The following is a 17305-nucleotide window of genomic DNA, read 5'->3' on the forward strand; positions in this document are numbered from 1 at the left end:
GGAATAAATAATGCAATCCATATGCAAATCAAAGATCAAATTGAGAAAGAGAAGACAAATGCCTCAATTAGGGGTAAACCCCTAAGGGCTAGAAAGAACCCAATTAGGGGTAAATTCCAAAGGGCTAGAGAGAAACCAAGCTCTACTCCAATCACAATGTATATACTTTAATAAAAAACTAAGTACAATGGAATATTACATCACCTATTTATAGACTACAACTAATAGGCTAGTTAACAGACACTTAACCTATTTATTCTATTACATGAGACTCTCCCTGTTTAAGAAACTTGTCCTCAAGTTTAAGTAGCTACTAATAAGTTTAAGTAGCTACTAAGTGTGCTTAATGTAACACCATGCATTGAATCCCTAAGCGAGGGATTGGCGCTGCATCTCCATGCTCAACACAAACATGTTTCCTCACAACTCATCCTGACACGAATACATCGATCTGCTTCTTTAGCTAAGCAACCATAGGTGCAAAGTGACAACTCCCATCATGTCTATACTTCCCCTTGCTAACACTTGGACAAACCTCCATTTTCCTGAGCCATCAACTCTAATTGGCACGTTGGTGCAGAGATGTACTCATTCAATCGGAATGAGATCAATAGACTAGCAAAAGGATAGAGTCCAAAACAAGGTTGAAGAATGTGCTAAAAGATGACAGGATCGATTATGCATCCACTAGGAACAACTTGAGAGAAACTGTTCACGAGCTGGAATTCGGCATTGCATGCCTTCTTTTCCTCCTTTCTTCAGACACAAAAGTGAGCTGAGCACACAAGAAGCAACCGACTCAACTCAAAATAGCTTCCTAAAGAGGCACGAAAGGAATCCCAATGATAAAGCTTCAAACAACTTTGAATATAGCTTCAAATTAACTCTTTGAAGCTTTCCAAAAATGTCATTGTACCTCTTTCAGGACACAAGTTGTTACTCATTTGTTTCAACTCATCTTATTGATTATGAGTTTGATTTGGATTTGCATCATTTCTTCCAATTGAAAGATTCATCTCTATTTGTCACCTAAATTTGCAGCAAATGCTCTACCATAGCCGCCTTTTTTACCTCTGTAGAAATTTAATGTATAAAGAGAAATGATTGTATTATTGATTGTTGTATATTGATATCTATTACAATGATTCATGATTCCTATATATAGAAGAGGGTGAGTGTGTAGTAGGTAAGGAGTAGGTGAAGTGGAGGTGGTAGTGGTGTAGTGGGTTAGGTTTAGTGGAGTAGGTGAGGTGGTAGTGGTGTAGTGGGTTAGGTTTAGTGGAGTAGGTTTAAGTGGGTGAAGTAGGTGGAGAGTAGGTGGATTTTAACAGTCCCCCGCAAACTCAAGGGGGATAGTAACTAACCAACTTGAGTTTGGAGAGAGTAACAAAACAAGAAAATACATAAAAATAAAAGAGGATAGGTGACACTGTATGGTCGTGTCAGACCATTGGTGAAGACACTGGATGGTGGTGTCATAACGTTGTAGAGGACACTGTATGGGGGTGTCATAACGTTGTAGAGGACACTGTATGGTGGTGTCATAACGGTGTAGAGGACACTGGATGGCGGTGTCAGACCGATGTAGAAGACAGTTTATGAGGTCATGTCGGACCGTTGTAGCAGACAATGCTGTGACAGTTGTTGTGACAGTTTACGGAGTCTTGCTGGACCCTTGTAGAAACTAACCGGAATCAATGTCGGGACAGTTTACAGAGTCTTGTCGGACCCATAAAGGAGCTAACCGGAATCAATGTCGGGACAGTTTACGAGTCTTGTCGGACCCATGAAGGAGCTAACCGGAATTAATGTCGGGACAGTTTACAGAGTCTTGTCGGACCCATAAAGGAGCTAACCGGAATCAATGTCGGGACAGTTTACAGAGTCTTGTCGGACCCTTAAAAAGTCGCACTCTCAAAAGGTGTGCCCAATCTTTCAAAAAAGGCGTGCCATCAAAAGGCGTGCCCAATCCATAAAAAGGCGTGCCATCAAAAGGCGTGCCCAATCCATAAAAAGACGTGCCATCAAAAGGCGCGCCAGACACGCGGCGATGCACGTGATCGACAGTGCGCGTGTCGGCCTCTTCGTCATGTGCTATATAAATGAAGGCGGAGGCTGAGAGAACATGTGGAAATCAAACCAGTCTAAAACCTCTGAAAAACTCTTCGTGGGCTGAGAGAGATACACTGGTAACACTCTGTAACCAACCCATCTCTGAAACACTCAGCAACCATAACATGGCCTCTTCTTCCCGTCCAGCTACCCAGAACATGGCCTCCTCTTCCCGTGGTCTGCTTACGCTCTTTCCAGAACTGAACGAGTCCACAAGAGAAATAACTGGTGCGGTGGCCAGTGAACCCCAACCAAACACTTCTGGGTTTGCTCCTTTGAACTTTCCGATGCGGTCGGTGGAGCAAAAAATGGCGGTGCAAACTGATGTTGAGGCCAATCAGTATACTCTGAAGTCATGTGTGGAAACCATGACGGCGGTCACAAACTTGTCGCACCGGCTGCAGAGCAGGACAAATGAAGTGCAACAGTTAAACTCCCAGCTGGCTCTGCTCCAACGCATGTATAAGGATGCGCGAGTAGAGATAAGTGTGCTAAAGGCAGAAAACAAGGAGCTGAAGCGGAAGGCCACCGTGATGTTCCGATTTGGAGGTCCACCATATGCTGCAGTGGAGGAGCAGGGAGGAGGAAACTTGCTTGGTGGTCTAGGAAGCACGGAGGCAACACCGTCAAGGGCCGTCCAGGACGGAGGCAAGAAGAAAAGACAGGCGGCAGAGTAGAGAAGAAAAATCCCGCCTGTGTGTGTGGGTGTTTGGGTTTTTTTTTTTTTTTTTTTTTTTATGTAAAATGGTGATCGGGGTGATCGGGGTGAGGCCCGACATGAATAAAATAAGGGAAGGTTTGGTGTGCAATTCTGCCCTTTTTTTTTTTTTTTTTTTTGGTTGAAATAATAAGAATAATAATAATATATAAAATAAAGTGTTGTGCCACGTCTTGGGCAGATCAAATACTTTGGAAAAAAAAGTTGAAAGAAAAGTTGAAAAGATGAGAGGAGAATGGGACAAGCCCATGTGAGTGTGAGTGAAAGTGGGGTTTAAAGAAAGTGAGGTAGTGGGTTGATTAAAAAAAAAAAAAGGATTGTGGGTTTGAAAGTGGAAAGATGAGAGAGAGAGAATGTGAATGAAAACCCAAATTGACACTTTCAGGGATCGAAGAGAGCAGAGAGAGAGAATCAAAAGGAGATGAATTAGGTGCTCCAGAGATGGGTGCAGCTACTGCTGCACGTGTTTCAGCCCCCTCAGAAGTTGCCTGATTCACAGGCAAATGAGCCACTGGCACTGCAACTTCCGCTGCTTCTGGAATACCTGAATACAAGTAATCCACAACTCGCTCTGGATTGTTGTAAGCAGCTCGAAGTGCACGGGTAACTATTTCTTTGTCCCAGTTGCCACCACCTATATCCATTATTTGTTGAATGGTCTGCTCAAGGTTAGAACCAGCAACCAAAATGGAAGCAGCCTGACCATACGTATCAGAAGGAGCATTAGCTGTTGCCACATTGGAACCAGACGAGGTGATTTCTGGGGCCGGTGCTTGTACAGGAGCTTCAGGTGCAGAAGTAGGATTAGAAATTGGTTGAGTTGTAGATCCAGGCTGGGTGGATGAGGTCCCACTTGAGCCCAAAGTTTTACTCTTGCTAAGCATGACAACAAGAAAACCATCTTCAGAGACCTTGTTCTCTGCCAGAGTACTTTCATCTTTCAAAACCTTTCCATTGTGAATCAATAATTGCTGTCCACATGGATAATTGTCTTTTCCTTGCACATCTTCAATATTTTTCTTAACCGCCATGATGGTGTCAGTGGGTTGAACCCTAATTTCGAAGTGGCTGCCTTTGAGAGTCTTTACAGTAAGCTTCATCTTGGCGAGAAGAGTTGGCGTCAATTCGAGCTAGCAGTGGTTTGAGTTGCTGCAGTGGTTGGAGGTTTTGGTAGGTTTTAATTGGTTGAGGTCTGGCGGGCGGTTAAGGCAAAGTTGCCGCCCGCCAGAAGGCGAAGAGCACCAAGAGCTTAACCTTGCTCTGATACCATGTAGAAATTTAATGTATAAAGAGAAATGATTGTATTATTGATTGTTGTATATTGATATCTATTACAATGATTCATGATTCCTATATATAGAAGAGGGTGAGTGTGTAGTAGGTAAGGAGTAGGTGAAGTGGAGGTGGTAGTGGTGTAGTGGGTTAGGTTTAGTGGAGTAGGTGAGGTGGTAGTGGTGTAGTGGGTTAGGTTTAGTGGAGTAGGTTTAAGTGGGTGAAGTAGGTGGAGAGTAGGTGGATTTTAACAACCTCTATCTTTGCCTCTGTTGGCCATTGTTGTATCAACACAGTAGCAAGAGTTCAAGGATAAAGGCTGAAACAATCTGACTCAGTTTACACTAGACAAGCAAAACTTAGAGACAACAACTGATTAATATAATTTTGAAAGGATCTCCACCAACCAACCACCTGATTCGAATTACGACAACAAAGTTGAAGAATCAAAGAACTAAAAAATCGCACCCCAATTGGAAATCAATTCACCAAGAACACAATGATTCACTAAGGTTGATAATCATAGGGATTGAAGGTTGAAATCAACTCAAATGCAAAATTGTATAACAAGATCAAAACAAAAATCCAATAATAAAGTTTAGATTTGAACTCAAGCCTTCATGTGTAGTGGAACTCAACTCAAATCAAAGATTGAAGTCACACAAACTTAGAACATCAAAGTCGCATGAGGTCTCGAATTGGAATCGCTGTTCGCAAGTTTCAGATCTCAACCAGGGAGTCCATTCAAGTTTTGGTCTCAATTAAAGCCTTCGGAATCAAGTCAGATCTTGAAAAGTTTCTTGGATTAATTGGGTGGAACTTGAGAAGGCTTCATGGGCGATCTGAAATGGATCCAGATTTGGATTCCTTGAGTTGCAAACTCAGATCACAAATCGAAACTCAGATTGATGCTGGAACAAGACTCAGATTAAGTCAAAAATGGTCGATCTTGAACCCTGGGTGATTTAATCAAAGTTGCAAAACCAAGTTGCGATGTGTTCTTCAATTTCAAATTACGATGTATTCTTCACTTCTGAAAAAGGAAGTCAACTTCGCAGATTATGGGTTTCAACTTCGAAGAAAGCCCAAAACTCTAGAACAGGGATCTTGAAGAGAGCCCAGGTGTTGCAACCCAAATGCAAATCAGAACCAACGAACAGAATCCCTCCTTCGTCCAGTGGAGTCGATGAAAATCTGGTCGGAGTCTTGTGCTCTTTAGATCGTGATTTCAACTTCAACTTCAGAAGAGAGATCAGATCGTGATGGTAATCCCCTCGTTTGCTGACAGATTCGAACAGATTAAGGCCTTCGAACTGGGATTTGAACTCGAATGAAGGCTCCGAACTAATATGTAAATTAGATTCTGGTTGTGTAGCCGACTACGATCTCAAATTGCCTGAACCCAGGCGGTTTAACTGTGTGTTGTGACAGAGATTGTGTTGAAATTAGGAAATAGTGATATTATAATTGTGGTAGTGTTGGAATTAGGAAATAGTGATATTGTAATTATGGTAGTGTGTATAAAATCTGTGATTGTATCAATCACAGATTTAATACCTTTTTTTTCTTCATTTCCTATTTTGTCTGTTTCCTATTCTGTAATATTGTTTCATTATAAATACAAGGCTTTATCTCATTCATAGGTAAGCCAAATAATTCTTTTCATTCTTTTTGGTATTAGAGCCAAAACACAAAAACCCTAGACCACACCCTCCTCCCTATTGGCCCTTGTCTTTCACTGCCCAATAGTTTCTTCATCTTCTTTCTTCTTCCTCCAGCAGCCAACAGACCTCCTCTCGTCTCTAGACCACCCGACAGCCTAACCCACCACTCCTAGACCACCCGAAACCACTTACCCACCCTCCTATGCCCATCGACAGGACTGTATTACACCTGCCAAGGGCCTTGCTGCTGCCAACCAGGTCTCATCCTGTCCTAGAGCACTTAGACTAGGTCTCTCCCTGGCCTAGATCGGTTTGATACCCTCTTTAGGGTGATTTGAACCCTTTTTCTCCCTTTTACAGGGTGTAGTGTTGATGCTTTAAGCACTTTAGCCGTTGAGTTTTTTTCCAACTTTTCTGGTTGTTTACTCGGACTATGTTGCTGTATTGCTGTCTATTTCAGCCCTCATTATCTCCCCATGGATAACTTATCTTCTATCATTCCTACTGAGGTATCTATTGCAATCTCCACCAAACCTGTGCCTATTCCAAGTACTGATTTTTCTCTTTCCCATCATACTCCTATTCATCGTATTACGAGTGTGGTGTTGAATGGGAAAAAATTAGCTGCTTGGAGCCATTTCCTTAAACTCAACCTTGGGAGGAAAGGGAAAGGCCCATTGGCTTTTATCTACTATTACCCCGCCAGCTGCGACAGACCCTACACGTGCTCAATGGCATATCGATAACTGCACCATATTGGGATGGATGTTCAATTCCATGGAAGATCGAATTTATCATATGTTCCTTTATTGCGATACAGTTCCGAGTTTGTGGCAGGCATTGTCATAGATGTATGCTCATGCTCACAATAATGCACGTATCTTCAAGCTTTACCAAGATATAGCCCAGGCCTCTCAATCCTCTCTTATCCTTTCTGTAGCTGAATTATTTGGCTATCTTCAGGCTTGTTGGGAGGAACTTGCTCAATATGAGCCTTTGACTGACCTTCCACCAGAAGCCGCCTCCCTTATGTCTAAGAGGCTTTGCCCGACAGCACATTTATCAGTTTCTCATGGGTTTGAACTCTGAATTTGAATCTCTTCGAATTCGGATTCTCAACACATCACTCATGCCATCTCTTTATGAGGCTTTTGCCACTATTGACAGTGATGAGCGTCGTTGACGATTGGTTCAGCCTAGTGTTCCTTCAGTACCTCCAGTTTTAGCAAATCAAATGGCTCTTGCTGCGAGTTCTGGTTCTCGAAGTTCCACCGGTTCTGTTACTTGTCATCATTGTGGTGCGCTTGGACATGTCAAAGCTCGTTGCTTCAAACTTCATCCTGAGTTAAGGCGATGCCTTTCCCGAACTCGTGGTCTTGTTATACGTAGTTTTGGCTCTGCTCACATTGCTACTTTGGTGGAAGTTACTCTTGCTTCTGAGCCTCCTAATGTCCCTAATCTACAGTAGTTACAGACTCAAATTGGTCAGCTTCAGGCCCAACTTGGGTCTCTCACCACTGGTTCTCTTGGTCCATCATCCTCTACTGCCACCCTTGCTACAGGTATTTCTACTGCTTTCCATGTTCGGTCTGCTAATCCCTCATGAATTCTGGATTCTGGGGCTAATGATTATATGACTGGTGAGTTTTCTTTTCTTTTCTTTCCTCTCCTGCACCCACCATTGTTGCCCAATCTGTGTGTCTTGCTGATAGTTCTTGCTCTTCTGTCCAACATAATGGTGTTATATCTTTATTCCCTGATATCACTTTATCTTCTGTATTGCATGTTCCCAAGTTTGCTTATAATCTCTTATCTATTAGTCGTCTTGTCAAAACCTTTAATTGCGTCGTCATCTTTTTACTTTCTTCGTGTCTTTTACAGGACCTAAGTTCGAAGAGGATTTTTGGCAGGGGATATGAGCGCGATGGGCTACACTACTTTGGGGATCCACCAGACCAACCTTCTTTGCCTTTAGCCAGTTTTCAGGCGTCTGTTTTGCCTGCTTCTATATTTTGTGTTTTTTTTGTTCAAACTTTAGAGTTATGGCATGCTCGTATGGGTCATGTTAACTTTCAATATTTATGTCAACTTTTTCCGTTATTAAATAAAGCTTGCAAGGATTCTAAATTTCATTGTGTTACTTGTGAGTTGTCTAAACATATCCGTACTAGTTACATACCACATATGACACATGCCCCTAGTGCTTTTGACCTTATTCATTCTGATGTTTGAAGTCCCTCTCCTGTTCCTACTTTTTCGGTTCATCGTTATTATGTGACTTTTATTGATGATCACACTAGGTGCACTTGGGTCTATTTATTTCGCAGTAAGTCTGATGTGTTTCCCATCTTTGTTCAGTTTTTGCAAATGGACACAATGTAAAATAAATTGATGTATTATTGATTGATGATTTATTGAATGTTACAATGATTCCTATATATAGAAGAGTAGGTGGTAGATGGAGTAGGTAAAGTGGAGGTGGTAGGTGGAGTAGGTGAAGTGGAGGTGGTAGTGGTGTAGTGGGTTAGGTTTAGTGGAGTAGGTGAGGTGGTAGTGGTGTAGTGGGTTAGGTTTAGTGGGTGAAGTAGGTGATAGGTTTTAACAGCCCCCCGCAAACTCAAGGGGGATAGGAACTAACCAACTTGAGTTTGGAGAGAGTAACAAAACAAGAAAATGCATAAAAATAAAAGAGGATAAGAGACACTGTATGGTCGTGTCAGACCATTGGTGAAGACACTGGATGGTGGTGTCATAACGTTGTAGAGGACACTGTATGGGGGTGTCATAACCATGTAGAGCACACTGTATGGTGGTGTCATAACTGTGTAGAGGACACTGGATGGCGGTGTCAGACCGATGTAGAAGACAGTTTATGGGGTCATGTCGGACCGTTGTAGCAGACAATGTTGTAACAGTTGTTGTGACAGTTTACGGAGTCTTGCTGGACCCTTGTAGAAACTAACCGGAATCAATGTCGGGACAGTTTACAAAGTCTTGTCGGACCCATAAAAAGTCGCACCCTCAAAAGGTGTGCCCAATCTTTCAAAAAGGCGTGCCATCAAAAGGCGTGCCCAATTCATCAAAAGGTGTGCCGGACATGATGGCGAGGCACGTGACTACCTTGGCTGGCGCACCCGTTTTGTCGTCTGGCGTCAAGTGGCGCGCGAGGCGCGTATCTGCCCTGGCTATTTAAACCAAGGTTGAGGCGGAGGCTGTGCAAACCAGTCTGAAACCGCTGAACATTGGCATTCTGAAACACTCTGTAAACACTCTGTAACCAACCCGTCTCTGAAACACTCAGCAACCCATAACATGGCCTCTTCTTCCCGTCCAGCTACCCAGAACATGGCCTCTTCTTCCCGTGGTCTGCTTACTTTCTTTCCCGACCTCACGTGCCTCGCCATGATGAATCCGGCACACCTTTTGATGAATTGGGCTCGCCTTTTGATGGCACGCCTTTTGAAAAATTGGGCACACCTTTTGAGGGTGCAACATTTCCAACGGTCCGACATGACCCTATAAACTGTCCCGACATTTGATTCCGGTTAGCTTTTTCAAGGGTCCGACAAGACTCTGTAAACTGTCCCGACATTGATTCCGGTTAGCTCCTTTAAGGGTCCGACAAGACTCTGTAAACTGTCCCGACATTAATTCCGGTTAGCTCCTTTTAAGGGTCCGACAAGACTCTGTAAACTGTCCCGACATTGATTCCGGTTAGCTCCTTCATGGGTCCGACAAGACTCTGTAAACTGTCCCGACATTGATTCCGGTTAGCTCCTTTATGGGTCCGACAAGACTCTATAAACTGTCACAACAACTGTCCCAACATTGTCTGCTACAACGGTCCGACATGACCCCATAAACTGTCTTCTACAACGGTCCGACATGACCCCATAAACTGTCTTCTACATCGGTATGACACCACCATACAGTGTCCTCTACATGGTTATGACACCCCCATACAGTGTCCTCTACAACGTTATGACACCACCATCCAGTGTCTTCACCAATGGTCTGACACGACCATACAGTGTCTCTTATCCTCTGTTATTTTTATGTATTTTCTTGTTTTGTTCCTCTCTTCAAACTCAAGTTGATTAGTTTCTATCCTCCTTGAGTTTGCGGGGGGCTGTTAGAATTTACCATCACCTACCACCACTACCACCTCACCTACTCCACTAAACCTAACCCACTCTACTACTACCACCTACCACACTTCTCCTACTCTCCACCTACTCCCAAACACACTCCTATATAATAGGAATCTTTGTAATTGTAATATACAACAATCAATCAATAATACATATATTTTAAGATATTGAGGCGAATTAGTATACATTGAAGTCATGTGTGGAAACCATGACTGCGGTCACAAACTTGTCGCACCGGCTGCAGAGTAGGACAAATGAGGTGCAGCAGTTAAACGCCCAACTGGTTCTGCTCCAGCGCATGTATAAGGATGCGCGAGCAGAGATAAGTGTGCTAAAGGCGGAAAATAAGGAGCTAAAGCGGAAGGCCACCGTTATGTTCCGATTTGGAGGTCCGCCATATGCTGCAGTGGAGGAGCAGGGTGGAGTGATCGTGCCCAGTGGAGTGGGAAATACGGAGGCAACACCGTCAAGGGCCGTCCAGGACGGAGGCAAGAAGAAAAGACCGGCGGAATAGGCGAAGAAGTGAGGTCGGTGGATGGCCGTCTGCAGAAAAGAAAACAAATCTTTTGGTGTTGTGTTTTGGTTTGTTGTTGTTGTTGTTGTTGTTTTTTTTTTTTTTTTTTTTTTTTTTTTTTTTTTGTGTAAAATTGTGATCGGGGTTGATCCCTGAGATGAATAAAGTATGGTTTGGTGTGCAAAGCTATATGGTATGAATGGAATTTGAAAAAGATTAAAAATAATGTGAGAAAAATAAAGAAAGAAATAATAAAAATATATTTGAAATCAAAATGAAAGATGGGGAAATAAGGAAAGTGGTTTGGAGAAAATAAATAAAAATAATGGATTTTGAAATCAAACGGAGGCGAGAGAGGGGACAAGCCCATGTGAGGAAAAGAGGGGTTTAAAGAAAGTGATCTGGTGGTACATAGCAGCAAGAGCAGCTCCAATGAAGGGTCCAACCCAGAAGATCCAATGGTCATCCCAAACATGATCCCTGTTGAAGATGATTGCAGCTCCAAGACTTCTGGCTGGATTGATGCCAGTTCCTGTGATGGGGATGGTGGCCAAATGAACCAAGAACACCGCGAACCCAATTGGAAGAGGAGCCAAAAGAGGGACATGGGAGTCTCTGGCATTTCTCTTGGCATCAGTGGCAGAGAAGACAGTGTAGACAAGGACAAAGGTGCCAACAATCTCAGCACCAAGGCCATCACCCTTGGTGTAACCATGTGCCACAAAATTGGCCCCACCATTATTTGCCTGATAGATAGATGGCTGGAAGCCCTTGACAACACCAGCGCCACATATGGCACCAAGGCACTGCATCACTATGTAGAAAACAGCCCTTGTTAGGGACAGCTTCCTTGCCAGAAACAATCCAAAGGTCACTGCTGGGTTAATATGTCCTCCTGAGATACCAGCAGTGCAGTAGACAAGGGCAAAGATCATACCACCAAAAGCCCAAGCAATCCCTTGAATACCCACAGAGGCACACTTGGTAGGTGCCCTAACAACACTCATGACAGTCAAAAGAGTGATGTATAAGAAGAGGAAAGTGGCCATGAACTTTGCAATCCCAGCCCTGTAAAAGGACCATGATTTCAACTCCCCTGGCTCAAACAAGGGAGCTGGTGGTGGCTTCTTGTAGTCCTTGTCTGTCTGAGCTGCTGTGCCTATTGGTTGTCTCTCTGTGAACTTGTTAGCTCCAAGCTTCACATCCTCTTCCTTACCCTCCATTGTTGCTCTGTTTTTCTCTCTAGAACTCTGTTTTTCTCTCCCTTTAGAGACTGAACTAAACAGTAGTAGAAAGAAAAGCTTGAGAAGGTGGTGTGAGTTGCTGCAGTGGTTATTGGTGGTGATTGGAGAGAAGGTATGTGTTAGAGGTTTCAATTGGTTGAGGTCTGGCGGGCGGTTAAGGCAAAGTTGCCGCCCGCCAGAAGGCGAAGAGCACCAAGAGCTTAACCTATAGCTCTGATACCATGTAAAATAAATTGATGTATTATTGATTGATGATTTATTGAATGTTACAATGATTCCTATATATAGAAGAGTAGGTGGTAGATGGAGTAGGTAAAGTGGAGGTGGTAGGTGGAGTAGGTGAAGTGGAGGTGGTAGTGGTGTAGTGGGTTAGGTTTAGTGGAGTAGGTGAGGTGGTAGTAGTGTAGTGGGTTAGGTTTAGTGGGTGAAGTAGGTGATAGGTTTTAACACACAATTTCATACCATTATTAGGAACATCCGCTCTGATAATGGTGGGGAATACATCTCCAGTGAGTTTCGTTCTCACCTGAACAAGTATTCTTCAACAACTTACATGTCCTTGGACCCCTGAACAAAATAGTGTGGCTAAACGTAAAAACCGTCATATAATGTCTGTCGTGCATTGTCTTCTTCGCGGTATGAGTGTGCCCAAGTCTTATTGGCATATGGCTTTTCTTACTGCTGTCTATCTCATTAATAGGACTCCTAGTCGTGTGTTACATGGCCTTACTCCATTCCATATTCTTATGCCTAATACTACCATTTTTCCTCTTTTGCCTCGTGTTTTTGGGTGTACATGTTTTGTTCAGGACCGGCGTCCCACTCACACTAAGTTAGATGTTAAGTCTATTCATTGTGTCTTTTTGGGGTATTCTTCCATGTCTAAAAGGTATAGATGTTTTGATCCTGTGTCTTGTCATTTTCACAGTACTCTGGATGCTACTTTTTGTGAGGATCTTCCTTTTTTTAGTCTTAACCCCCCGTTGCAGGTTTCTCCTTCAGCTACTCAAAGTGTTCACCCGGTCCCTATTTTGGATGCGGTTGCGGATGAGGTTACCCCCTCTCTCATCCTCCACCTTTGCCTCCTTCCTCCCCTCCCGTGCAGGTATACTCTCGCCGCCCTCATGCTCAGCCCCCTCCTGCCACCTCTCCAGATCTTGGGTCATGTAATTCTTCCCCTTTACATACCTCTCATTCCCTTCCTCGCTGTAATCCTCCTTGAGATCCATCCCCTCAATCGTTAGGGTTATCTGTTGTTAAAATCCACCTACTCTCCACCTACTTCACCCACTTAAACCTACTCCACTAAACCTAACCCACTACACCACTACCACCTCACCTACTCCACTAAACCTTCACCCACTTAAACCTACTCCATTAAACCTAACCCACTACACCACTACCACCTCCACTTCACCTACTCCTTACCTACTACACACTCACCCTCTTCTATATATAGGAATCATGAATCATTGTAATAGATATCAATATATATCAATTAATAATACAATCATTTCTCTTTATACATTAAATTTCTACATGGTATCAGAGCAAGGTTAACAACCTAGTCATTCTGCTTCACCGGCGGGCGGCAGTCTCGCCTTGGCCGCCCGACGGACCTCAACACATACCTCCTCTCCTTTCACCTTGGTCTCACCTTTCCGATGCTCTAGTCTATACCATTGAGGTGCCAAAGGGCTATCTGGTGGAACCCTTGTAGGCACTTCATTCATGTCGAAAGTCACTTTCGCTATAATATCATCACCACCTTCATCGGCGTCATCCAAGTCGGCAACGGCAGCTTCGAAAGCGTCCTCTTCACAATCATCTCTCTCTACTACCCTTTACTGGGTACACTCTGGGCACAGTACCATGCCTGACCGGTTCAGGCCCTTGACCAAGGAAGCCCTAAGCCCACTTGTTAGGTGGCCTTGGTTCATAGCTCTTGCTTTCCTTTTGTATGCCTGGAGAACAGTCTTGTGGGAGTTGTCCAACTGGAAAAAGGTTTTATCAAGTATTACCCAGTTCGTGGGATACCTCTTAAAACTTGCACTGGCCCTTATTTTCCATCTCATTGGTGATCCAGTAACTTCTCTGATCAGAGGAATAGAAACTACACTTTACACCATTCGAGCTTTCTACTCAGCAGTGATAGCATATACTCCTATTCCAGAGCTGACTCTGATCATCGTGCTGGTGTCTTCCGTAATTGCCATTGCTGAAGCTTCTGTTCCAGACTCTGTAGACAGCCAACCATACCTTCTTACAGTAGCTGGCTTAATCAGTTTTGCAGCCGTGAGAGACTTCATCTCCGAGCTGTCCTTCTGGACGCTCCTATTGGGATTGTTTGGTTTTGCTCGGTTTGTTAAGAAGAGGGATTATGTTTCTCCTGTGACAGCTACTCCGAATCCAGATGTTCTCATCTGTACACTGATGTTTTCCATCGCTGAAACAAAGTTTGGGACGTAAATTTTGCTGTACCACTTGGCATATACCACTCCACTTCCTTTTCCTCTCATCTTCTCCGATGCTCAGATTCTCCAACCCATATTTTTTCCTTTTTTCTTTCCACACACTCCTGTTCCCCACTCAACTTTCTTTTTCTTTTTTTTATTTTATTATTTTACTCCATCTTTTGAAAAGAAAACGAAACACAAATTGATTCTTTTTCTTATATATATATATATATATATATTTCTTTTTCTTCTTTCCACCGCCCAACTTTTCCTTGAACCTCAACTTTTTATCTTTTCTTTTAAAAAAAAAAAAAAAAAAAAATTATATATATATATATATATATTCATTCCCTCTCATTTTTTCTGCTGAGTCTTGTAGCTTCCAGCCATTCGGATTTGCACAATACACCCATATTTTATTCATCTCAGGGATCAACCCCGATCACAATTTTACACACACACAAAAAAAAAAAAAAAAAAAAAAAAAAAAAAAAAAAACAAACACCCACCCACAGTGGGATTTTTCTTCTCTACTCTGCCGCCGGTCTTTTCTTCTTGCCTCCGTCCTGGGCGGCCCTTGCCGGTGTTGCCTCCGTATTTCCCACTCCACTGGGCATGATCACTACTCCCTGCTCCTCCACTGCAGTATATGGCGGACCTCCAAAACGGAACATCACGGTGGCCTTCCGCTTCAGCTCCTTATTTTCCGCCTTTAGCACACTTATCTCTGCTCGCGCATCCTTATACATGCGTTGGAGCAGAGCCAGCTGGGAGTTTAACTGCTGCACCTCATTTGCCCTACTCTGCAGCCGGTTCGACAAGTTTGTAACCGCAGTTATGGTTTCCACACATGACTTCAATGTATACTGATTGGCTTCCACATCCGACTGCACTGCCATTCTTTGCTCCACCGACCGCATCGGAAAGTTCAACGGAGCAAACTCCGGGGCGCTTGGTTGAGGTTCCAGTGCCACCGCACCAGTCATCTCTCTTGTTGACTCGTTGAGGTCGGGAAAGAGGGTGAGCAGACCGCGGGAAGACGAAGCCATTTTCTGGATTACAAAGTGTTCCAACGTTTCTCTCTCCGAAGCGGCAGAGTTTTTCAGAGAAGGGTTGGTTTCAGAGGTTTCAGACTGGTATGCACAGCCTCCGCCTCGTCTTGGTTAAATAGCCAAGGCAGACACGCGTATCGCGCGCCACTTGACGCTAAACGACAAACAGGCGCGCTAGCCAAGGCACTCACGTGCCTCGCCATCATGTCCGGCACACCTTTTTATGGATTGGGCACGCCTTTTGATGGCACGCCTTTTGAAAAATTGGGCACACCTTTTGAGGGTGCGACTTTTTAAGGGTCCGACAAGACTCTGTAAACTGTCCCGACATTGATTCCGGTTAGCTCCTTCATGGGTCCGACAAGACTCTGTAAACTGTCCCGACATTGATTCCGGTTAGTTTCTACAAGGGTCCGACAAGACTCTGTAAACTGTCCCGACATTGATTCCGGTTAGTTTCTACAAGGGTCCAGCAAGACTCCGTAAATTGTCACCACAACTGTCACAACATTGTCTGCTACAACGGTCCGACATGACCCCATAAACTGTCTTCTACATCGGTCTGACACCGCCATCTAGTGTCCTCTACACCGTTTTGACACCCCCATACAGTGTCCTCTACAACGTTATGACACCACCATCCAGTGTCTTCACCAATGGTCTGACACGACCATACAGTGTCTCTTATCCTCTTTTATTTTTATGTATTTTCTTGTTTTGTTACTCGCTCCAAACTCAAGTTGGTTAATTCCTATCCCCCTTGACTTTGCGGGGGGCTGTTAAAATCCACCTACTCTCCACCTACTTCACCCACTTAAACCTACTCCACTAAACCTAACCCACTACACCACTACCACCTCACCTACTCCACTAAACCTTCACCCACTTAAACCTACTCCACTAAACCTAACCCACTACACCACTACCACCTCCACTTCACCTACTCCTTACCTACTACACACTCACCCTCTTCTATATATAGGAATCATGAATCATTGTAATAGATATCAATATATATCAATTAATAATACAATCATTTCTCTTTATACATTAAATTTCTACATCTGTGTAGTACCAATCATCCCATTTCTCAGTATCTCTCATATGACAGGGTTTTCGACTCATATCATTCTTTCCTTGGCAAGCTTGAGTCCGAGTCTATTCCTCGGTTTGTGTTAGAGGCCCTTCAGAATCCAAAATAGGGGCGGCAATGCAGACTGAAATGGCAACTTTAGAACAGAATCATACTTGGGATTTGGTTCCTTTACCTTCTGCGAGAGTACCGTGGGTTGCAAATGGGTCTTTGCTATTAAGTACCTACCTGATGGCTTCGTTGACCGTTATAAGGCCAGCTTACTGGCCAAGGGCTTCACTCAAGTTCTTGGCAAGGATTTTGGTGCTAACTTTGCACCAGTTGCCAAGCTTACCTCTGTTCGTCTACTTATCTCTCTTGCAGCATCCCATTCTTAGCCCCTTTTATCAGCTTAATGTCAAGAATGCTTTTCTATGTGGAGATCTTCTTGAGATGATTTATATGGCCCCTCCTCCTGGTTTTCGAGCTGCGGGGGAGTATTCAGGACAAGTATGTCAACTGCGCAAGTCTTTGTATGGCTCAAAGCAGTCTCCATGAGCTTGGTTTGGTCGTTTCAACTCAGTCATTATCTCTATGGGCTTTGTTCAGTGCCATTCAGACTATAATTGCTTCATCCGTCGTAATTCTGCAGGTCAGTGTATAGTCTTGTTGGTGTATATGTATGACATCATTCTCAGTGGTGATGACTCTATAGACATTGATCAAGTAAAACGGGATTTGGGACACACCTTTGATATCAAGGATTTGGGGAATCTCAAGTATTTTCTACGGATTGAGGTGGCTCGCTCACAGCAGGGGATTTCCTTATCTCAAAGGAAGTACACTCTTGACTTACTTAAGGATACTGGTATGTTGGGGTGTAAACCTGCTTTTACTCCTATGGATCCCAATGTCAAGCTCACTGAGTCTGGCGAAGTACTAGAGGATCCAGGTATGTATCAACGTCTTGTTGGGCGTCCCATCTATCTGACCAATACTGGACTTGACTTGACATTTACGGTTAGTATGGTTAGCCAATTCATGCATGCA

The 17305-nt window shown here is 43.7% G+C and overlaps 1 protein-coding gene and 2 pseudogenes across 9 annotated transcripts in view; 1 reads left to right on the top strand and 2 right to left on the bottom strand.

The window, feature by feature from the left end:
* LOC114322327 (protein SABRE-like) overlaps positions 1 to 17305 on the top strand; it is a 102810-nt gene that overhangs the window by 52703 nt on the left and 32802 nt on the right. The window lies entirely within an intron of this gene.
* On the bottom strand, positions 1090 to 4349 carry LOC145792760 (ubiquitin receptor RAD23b pseudogene; annotated as a pseudogene). The gene has a single exon (XR_014332613.1). The product of XR_014332613.1 is annotated as a ubiquitin receptor RAD23b pseudogene (transcript).
* LOC114315176 (aquaporin PIP1-2 pseudogene) lies at positions 10732 to 12118 on the bottom strand (annotated as a pseudogene). The gene has a single exon (XR_014332612.1). The product of XR_014332612.1 is annotated as an aquaporin PIP1-2 pseudogene (transcript).

Source organism: Camellia sinensis, chromosome 6, assembly GCF_055761805.1.
Source record: "Camellia sinensis isolate YWXY chromosome 6, ASM5576180v1, whole genome shotgun sequence".
NCBI lineage: Eukaryota > Viridiplantae > Streptophyta > Magnoliopsida > Ericales > Theaceae > Camellia > Camellia sinensis.